Source organism: Zeus faber (genome assembly GCF_960531495.2).
Source record: "Zeus faber genome assembly, chromosome: 6".
Lineage (NCBI taxonomy): Eukaryota > Metazoa > Chordata > Actinopteri > Zeiformes > Zeidae > Zeus > Zeus faber.
The window spans coordinates 25,782,600-25,792,238 of record NC_137201.1 but is presented as its reverse complement, the minus strand read 5'-3'; positions in this window follow the sequence as shown (position 1 = coordinate 25,792,238).

Genomic DNA, 9,639 nt, shown 5'->3' with positions numbered 1-9,639 from the left:
CTCCCTTTCTTTTTTTCCTTCTTTCACATAGATGCATCGCCATTTTGAAGCTAAATGGAAGTGTATTTCCTTGTTTGTTAAATTAATGCTGTTTTATTTAATTCTAGTTTAATCTATGTTGGATGGTGTTGGATTAGGATTGTTTGGGGTGTGGCCGCCATGTGGTTTTGATTTGACTGACTCTGTACTTGACTTTTAGACTTACTGACTTATATTTGACCAAATTAGGAAATTTGGTAAGGTCCCCAACCTTATGCCACTGCATATGGATCTATGTGTGGCCTGGTGGGGCCTTCAAGGTCAGGAAATTGAGAATCACCTATGATGGATTCGCCTCACTGGAATCACCGAGATGTCGCCCCCTCCCACACAGGGGCGCTAAAGGACAAGTAAACGGCTCCTAAAAGGCTTTTCATCAGCAACAAAAACTCAATGATCTCTACTGCATCCTTTCCCAATGTCAACACACTACATTATTCAGAAGGAGAACTGACGGAATGAGAACTTGACTGGAACCCCAGACGTGATAAAATGAGCCATAAGAGATGACATCTCAGAGGGGATCTTACTGAACTCACCAATGGACGGAGATGAACTGGGACAATGGCACACTCTGGAAGGCCTGGCTTCTCCTTCGGAAATTAAAACAAGCTGGTCGGAATGACTGATGCTCACCCATATGGAGGAATCGTGATGGCCATTCTTCCTACGTGGTGGTGCCAAAATGCTTTTCATCAGCAACAACGGAAACTCCAAATGATCTCTTATCCAGACGTCAAATTCCTAAATCAGCCACAAGAACTCGGCATGTACGATGAGAAAGCAGACTAATGCTCCTTCTGGTGGAGGTTGGTGCAAGGAAATCAACTTGATGTTGATACAGTGACACAGAAGCCATGTGCAATTCAAACAACACAAAAAAAGGAAAAAGGACTGATTTGGTAACACCGTTGCTGTGCTTTCAGATGCAGCCTATTGAATGTGATGTAAACTCGGTGGAATAATCTTGGCTGCGGCAAGTGCTAGGTCCACTGCACCACCTTCATGCAGAATGGGATCCAGGACTTCCTAATATTCATCAGAGGAGAGGTTTATTTTACTTCCAGGCTCGTATCCGGGATGGATCTTTACCCAGACGCCAAAGTGGATCCAAAGAATGCTTGGGATGATGTCATTACTTCTAGGTGTTTCTCATTGGATATGAGAGAAGTGGAGCGGTCATGCTGACAATATTGACATTGATGGACATTCATCATCAATGTTTAAGTCAACAAGTTGAACATGAAGCTGCACATGGAAATGCTTATTTCCCCATAGAGAAATAACAGGTTAGGGAGCGACACTGGGTGGACAAAGCGCACAATGGATGGCTGTTTCAGTGGTACCAAAGCCACTTGACAGGACTTCAGCCGCTACAACCAGAAGCAATGCTGGTTGACCCTGCTGAAGACCATCCCCCTACTGGACAACTTGCAGTTACATGGTGCACACACTGTCATGACAAAAGGATACTCCAAGGAACATCGTGCTACATCCTGACCGCCACTGTATGCAGAAGTGCCTCTATTCTTGAAAGTGCTCAAAGTGAAAGTAGAGAAAGTTCTGAAGCTGGCTTGGAGTCTCTGTAGCAACCAGCCATCCAAAGACATTAGTGGGTCTGCAGCTGAGAGCGCTGAATTTACTGCTGGATTTGTCGAGGAAGGCAGACGGAGTGCTCCACCCTTCATGTAGCAGTGTGTGGAAACCACCAGCATCAAACCTGCATCACCAGGACAACTTCTGTGACAAACTGCTTCACCAAGTGGAATGATCTGAGCATGTGGAGCGTCTTTCTTAAAATGGAAGAATAATCCCCACTCTATGCCAAACTGATGCTAGCATGAGGAAGCAGGAGGCTGGATGGACTTAATCTAATGTGTATGCAGGATTTAGTGTATCCTGGATGTGAAAGTTCATGAGTGGGAGGCGCTTGAGATGTCATGGAGAAGGACAACTGACTGGCCTCAAAGACTTTCTGGAAAACCCTCCGGTGACTCAAGAAGGTAAAGCACTGCCATACAGGCTGTGACCAGTTGGCAGGGAAATTGCTGAAGGAAAGTCTCAATTCACTCGTCAATCCTTGTTCCAAACCTCAGCTCATGAGATTCGGATAGTGATCTGGGTAAAAGTGGCTGCAATGAGGTTCCTCCACAGCGCGCTGTGCTCTTTATTAGGAATTGGGAGGGTAGCATCTGCTTTGAGGTTTGAGTTCAGGGGGTTTGGCAATCTGGAAAGGATTCCCCCAGAAGACTCCCACTTCCCAGGATTCTCTCAGCTGGCATGGGAACACTTCAGAAACCTCTTAGGAAGAGCTGGGAGAAGTTGGTGCGGGGGGGAGGACACCATGGTTCATTGTACTAAAGAGCTTCTGGTCTCTGTCTTTACTGCTTAGCAGAGACTTTTGGAGATGGCTGGCATGCCATAAAGTCCTTGGCAGCTTTCTTATTTTGGACCAGAACAGACAAATGCCTGAAAGGGGACCTCAGTGGAGGAATTCCAGATTCATTAGATGGTCTGGTGATGCAGTACAGGCATTTAAGTTGCCCAAGAAATGCAGATACTTGAATATGAGCACTCGGGCTGTAATGGCAGAAGTAGAACGTCAGACAAGGTATCTGATGTGCAACCAGGTTGTTGAACAGCACAGTCATTCAAATCTCCTCTTCTGGACACTGTCAAGAGGAAGAGAAGGATAAATTGACCCAGCAGGAATAAGGACTGCATCTGAAAAGGAGCCAGTGCAGGATGGAGAAGGAAAGGTACTCTCTGGTCAAAAGCGTCAGTGCCCTCATAATTTGAAGGAGCCACCCTGACGCATTTGAGCAGCAGCCTGAAATCAGTCCAGGACACCTGTTGGAGCTGTACAGATGACTTAAGACGAGGGACAGTATCTGCATTTCCCTGGGGGTTCCTTCTACCTGAGAGCTTCTGGCCACTCATGGTCTGTCTTTACAACAGAGTGGAGGAAATATTACATGTTGATTGGGATGGACTGGTGATGCTGTACAGGGATTCAAGTTACCCAAAATATGTCCATGCTTGAAGATGAGCACTGAGGCCCTGCGGCAGAAGCACAGCTTCTGACAAAGTATCTAAGGTGCTACCAGGTGGTTGAATAGCACTGGAGTCATTCACATCTCCTCATCTGGAATCAGTCAAGGGGAACAAGTGTCAATTGACACAGCAGGAAATGATGACTGCATCTGAAAAGGCAGTAGTACACAAAGTTGGTTCTGATGGAGGTGGAAAGGTACTCTGTGGTCCAAAAGGTCGGTCCACTCATACTTTGAGGAAGCTACACTGAAGCAGCAGCTTGAAATGGGAATCAGTCCAGGACACTTGTTTGGAACTGTAGAGACAACTTAAAACTAGGGACAGTGTCTGCATTTCACTGGCGGTTTGGACTACCTGAGAGCTTCTTGCCTCATGGTCTGTCTGTCGTGGTCTGTCTTTACAACAGACTGGAGGATGAATTCCACATTGATTAGGATGGGCTGGTGATGCTGCACAGAGATTCAAGTTGCCCAAGAGATGCAGATGCTTGAAGACGAGCACTCAGGCCGTGATTGAGTGCTGGAGTCCTTCACAATGCCCTGTCTTGACTCTGTCCAAGGGAAGGGAATGGTCAATTGATCCAGCGGGAAATTACCACTTCATCTGTAGAGGAGCCCAGGAGGACATTGTCCAAGAGAAAGTGTTCAGCCTGGACACAATGGAGATCTGGTTCAACTATGAAAGGTAACATACAGTGTCCAAAGAATTCTCCACGCAACATCGTGCCACATTCTGGCCAACCCTGTACACTGAAATCCCAATATTCTGGAAACTGCACCAAAAAAGCGAAGAAAGTTCTGAAGCTGCCTCCCAGTCTCTGTATTAACCAGCCATCCAAAGGCAGAGGGGGTCTGCAGCTGGAGTGCTGAATTCTCTACTGGAGTGTGTGGAAACCACCAGCATCAGAGAACTGCGTAACCCAGGACAACTTCTGTGACAAATTGCTGCACCAAGGTGAACTATTTCAGCATGTAGAGCATCTTTCTTAAAATGGAAAGTTGATCTTCATCCCAAACTGATGACTGCATCGGACTGCGCAGCATGGCGGACTGGCAGGCCAGAAGGACTTGATCTACAGTGTGTCCTGTGAGTGAGAGTTAAGAATTGGGAGTAGTTCGAGAGGTCATGGGAAAAGGACATCCTGCTCCGGAACTATGAAGGGGGGAGCTGAATCTCACTAGATTTCTCGCCAAAACAAAATTCTGCTCTGAAAACATTAGCTGTACTCTTTGATGTATTCTACAAGTATCCACAGCCCTAAGCACCTCAGACTATTACGTTTCGCAGATTTCCAAAATCCTGCTGGTTGGGATTATGATCCAGATGACAGCAAAGCAACCAGAAAAGCGCAATTGTCATTTTAAGAAGACTACCTTTCCAGAGGTTGAAAGGAACATTGTATGCTGCACCAAACGTTTGGACAGGAAGAGAATCCTAAGCTTGTGGGTGCTCAAGAATCTGGATGTCCACATGTCAGCTGAGGAACTGAATAAACTGCATCAGCCACTTTCCAAAAAGGACTGCCATCCAGAAGATCACCATGGATCGTATCTGATGTTGATGATCCCTCGATCCTTACAGGCTCCCCCGAAGAGGAGAGCCTGAGTATCACAATTTGCTTAATTTACAACCTGTTCAACCTTGCTGTGCCTCCAGTGCCTCCAGGAGCCAACCTGCGCCGTGTTGTCCAGGTGTCGCCTTGCAAATTAACAAGGTATATGCTGTAAGTGAATGATATCCGGCTGGTGGAAATTTAATAATTTCAACACGGCCGACAAAAAGGCCCAAACCCAAAATGCACTTCTCCTAACAGTACGTTCCATTTAGCCAAAGCCAGTTTGAGCTTATACCTCCAGAGACATCTTGTTCAGCAGCGTTCATCATTAATATTAATCTTAAAACTGTAGTTTATCCTGGAACCGCTTCATGGAGTGAAACCTGTGAAACGGTTTAATTCATGTTTGAAATATAATTTTGGGCCAATATTATAGTAGTTGTTATTGGTAGACAATATTTATATTGTCTACCAATGTCTTTGTCTTGGTATTGATAGATCATATTTATATTGCGTTTGTCTTGGTATTGGTAGACAATATTTATATTGGGTTTTTCTTATTTTATTCAGACCTTTGGATGAAATGGCCGGCATAAAAATATTACCATTAAAATCAGACTGGGTTTATTCCACTAGGTACAGTTACGTACGAGGAATTTGTCATGGTGAGATTGGTTCGTTACTACAGAAGATTAGCTTTTAAAAACAGCTTAAGTCTGAAAAAAATAAATAAATAAAGGAGAAAGCTGTAAATGTACATTTTTTTTTAAATGTTTTGTCTTTCTGTAGATCTGAACCAGCCCAACGCCGCTGTACCGCCCCCTGCAGGAGAGTCTGGAAAACAAGGCAGGAGTCTGGGGTACGTCGGCGATAAACACTCAAATGAGATTAATTTTCACTGAATGTAAATGGAGGCAGATTAAAGATGCATTTGCTTTACACATCTAGAGTAAAAAAAATAAGACCAATTAAATGGAGTCCGAGCAGCTTCCGGTTCCGCTCTGTAGTGTTTTCAGAGTTGAGGCTGATGGACTGTCCCTGCAAGGCTGAGGACCACCAGCCTCCTCCGTCAGACCCCTTGATCAACCTGGGCCCATCTCCTCCACCCTGAGATGGACCCCTCCACCCTGAGATGGACCCCCCCCTCCCTCCACCCTGAGATGGACCCCCAAACCCCGCCACCCACCTCCACCGCCCACGTCATTGGTGTGTAGAAAGGTCTCTAAGCCTAGACACTCGCGATTCGTAATAACTTTTATTTTCAATTGTTATTGTTTCTAATTGTTATAATATACATTAAGATTTTACTGGGTTTTTACATTTTAATTGTCTAAAACTCATCGCATCAATCTGACTCATCATATCTAGAGAATACTGAAAATAACGTTTTGCTTCAATTGTTTTTGTTTCTAAGGCCTTAAAGCTATAATATTTTTATGTACGCTCTAAATTCTAATCACCACTAAATTTCAATCACCAATTACTTACTAATTAACAATTAATAGGATTACTAATTTGAAGTGTTATGATTCAATCTCTGCTCATAGAAAAACTTGGAACCTGTTGGATCATTTTAATCTGAACTATCTGAAACAGATTTGACCGAAAATAATTAAGTTAAATAACTTGGTCCACAAAACTGCTTCCTTTTTACTTGGCATTGGTCTAAAATATGATATTAATTCCCTGAACGTAATCAAAGGAAGTCTTGACAGGACTGAGCTGCCCCATAGTGGTCCAATGATTAATGAAGCTTTGAACTCTGACACTGAAGACTCTGGGAAGGAAATGCTAATATTAATATGAATTATATGAAATGGTCACCAGGCGGCAACCGGAACGCAGAGCTGTAAATTCTGTAAAAGGAATTTTATTTCGACTTTAATTTTTTTTTCCTCCTTTCCAGACGTTCCACCGTCCAGCTGCAGGACATCATGACAACGCTGAAGTTTACTGTTATTAAATCTGAATTACTTTTAATCCAACAAAGTGAATCATTGATTTCATTCATTCGCATCATTTTCGCTGTGAAACAGTGGGTGAATCAGTTTATTCCGCGATCCCTGTACGAGGAATTTGTCATGGTGAGGTTTGGTGCGCTTCTGCAGACGATTAGCATTAAAAATGTTCAACAGTCTGAATTAGAATAATAAAGATAAAATAAAAAATGGCCAAATATACACAAGTAGCTGAAAAATACAAAACAAAGTGTGCCGTGGTGCGCCCCCTGGTGGGGCCTGAAAGGTATTGCACATGGGCCGTGAGAGGTCATTTACAATAAATAACAGGCTTTTAATTTTCAATTTTGAAATTTAGTTTGAAATACCATAAAATATTTATAATTCAATATTTACATTTAAAAAAAACAAAAAGTAATCAGGAGCCATGGGATTTAAATTGCATGTTATTCTTCATTCACTGTATCTGACCTATGTGTTGATCAGAGTTGTGATTGAAAGTTTGGGTGGGCAACAGAAGATTTCCAGATTTTAAATTGGGCCGCGGTATTTTTAAGTTTGGGAATGGCTTGTCTAATCTATAAAAATGTACAAATGCGACTTTACGCACAGGATAAGTCATTGGTGTATGGGTTCATAGGGTGATGAGTGTTAAACTGATCTCAATGGAACATTTTGGTTATTTCATATTATGTGATGCTCCAGTGTTGGTCACTGACGTCGATCCCAAGCAATAAGCCTTGAAAAGAACTCTGATCTGATCCAAGGCTGTTGCTTTGTGTTAAACTGAAAACCAAGAAGCTTTTCAATAAAATAGAAAAAGAGAAAAAACTATCTCATATCAAGTCGTTTCTGGTTTTTGATGCAGACTCTGTTCCACTTTCTAAAACTTTGAACAGCGTAGCAGAGGATCGAACAAGATGATGGGAATGAATGTAGAAAGTTCCAGTTGATGAATTGATCAAAGGTTGACAACTGATGCTGTCTTTGTAGTGAAACTACAAATTAAATATTAACATATGTATTTATAATAAACAGACAGAACTGGTTAAAGTTAAATTCCATCTTGAATAAAAAATAAAGGCCTTTTTTTTTTATTTGTCCCGTATCAAAATATGAAAACTGTAAAAAAAATAAAATAAAAAATAAAATAATAATATATATATATATATATATATTTTTACTTATGATTTAAGATATTCATATAGATAGATAGAAATGAAATGGAACAAAAGCAGAATAAACAGTGTTCATTATTTTTTTAGAAAATAAGATAATGAATAAAGATACAGAATAAAGTATGTAATTTATAAAAAGGATTTTTTTCAATTTTGCGAGGCAGCGAACCCCCAGCATTGACCACGGCAGCAAACAGAAACTGAAGCATTAAATAAAGAAATTAATAAATAAATAAAACAATGCGGTCAAACACTCCGATATTAAAAGATGCAACATGTTTGATTACAGGATTTATAACTAATATAATATATACAGTAATATATTAAAATTTCAATGTGCTCCGAGGAGCCCAAACAGTGTAGGGAGCCCCTCAGGGGACGTGGTGGAAGACATATAAGATGTGATGCTTTTGTGACTTCCCGAAAATTGTGTATGCAGATGAATTATATCTATTTGTAACAGTGAAAATTAGGTTGAATTATAGAATAACTTGGATCAAAAAAAACCCCAAAAATAAAATCATGAAGTTGTAAAAAGAAACCCAAAGACCAAGCACACTGAAGGAGGAAAATTGAAGAAGAACGATGTAAGTAAAGACCATTGCTTGGAAATTGTGATGCCGTTAAAAGCAGAACGGCTGCTGGACGCACACGGCCACCACCAGCTGGAAAATAGTGTTTTTTATATTATTTCACACTTATTGTCACATATTATGTGACAATATTATTATTAGTGTAAACTGTATATATTATCATTTCATGACACGGGTGGACAGTTTGAAACGTGGACACGCTTGGTGGACACTCTTGACCATAGGTCAGTCTATACATCCTCTGCTTGGGTAAAGTAGAAAATGCAGTCATTGGGTTCACCTAAACGTCTCCCTGGGGGATCGATTACATGTTGTCTTGTCTTATGTTATGTACCTGTACATAAAAAAAAAAAGTGTTCTGATTTACACTTAACATAAAAAAAACTACCAGATAAAAGGGAAGAAGAAAATAAATATAAAAAATAACAAATGATGTGGATATAATACTTACGCACTCAAACAAATGTGTTTACTTCCGACCGACTTATTTAAATAACCATATAAAAGAGGATTTTGAGTGACTCCCCACCCCCACCAACAAAAAAAGGCCCAGTGCAGACTTTGTTGCATGAAACTTTATTTCTATTAGTGCTGGGATAAACTCTAAGACATAGCTTTGTTAGACATCGTACCGTGCACGGCTCTGTTTGTATTGCTGTGACTCTACAAGGCACCTCGATGCATTCGAACCTGCATCCTTTTTAAACTGAGATTTGGGGTTAGTGACAGAAAATAAATAATGAGAAATGAATGAGGAGCAAGGATGAAAAGAAGCCTCCGGTGGGACGGAGGCAGGACAGAGATGACAACCACACCCAAAATGGCACGCCGGTATACTGCTCTAGTACCTCAAAAACCATAGTATGGATCAAATAGTACCTAAAAAAAAGGACCAGGATGAGAAAGGTACATACTGCGCCATTTTGGACGCAGATCTAGAGACGAAGAAATGGAATGGCTGGTACACGCACTAACACACACACACACACACACACACACACTCACACACACACACACACACACACACACACACACACACACACACACACACACACACCATTAACCATCTAAACTACAGCTACAGAGCAGGAGGATATTAAGCGTGAAAGATACGTCACTAAGCACAAAAAAACACAACGATATTCAAAAATATAAAACATACTTTCAGACGAATTTAGACCAAAAAAAAAAAAAAAGCTTCGCGAGATACGCGGAGAAGCAGGCCAAACAGGAAATGATGTCACTGAAATGTACACAGTCCA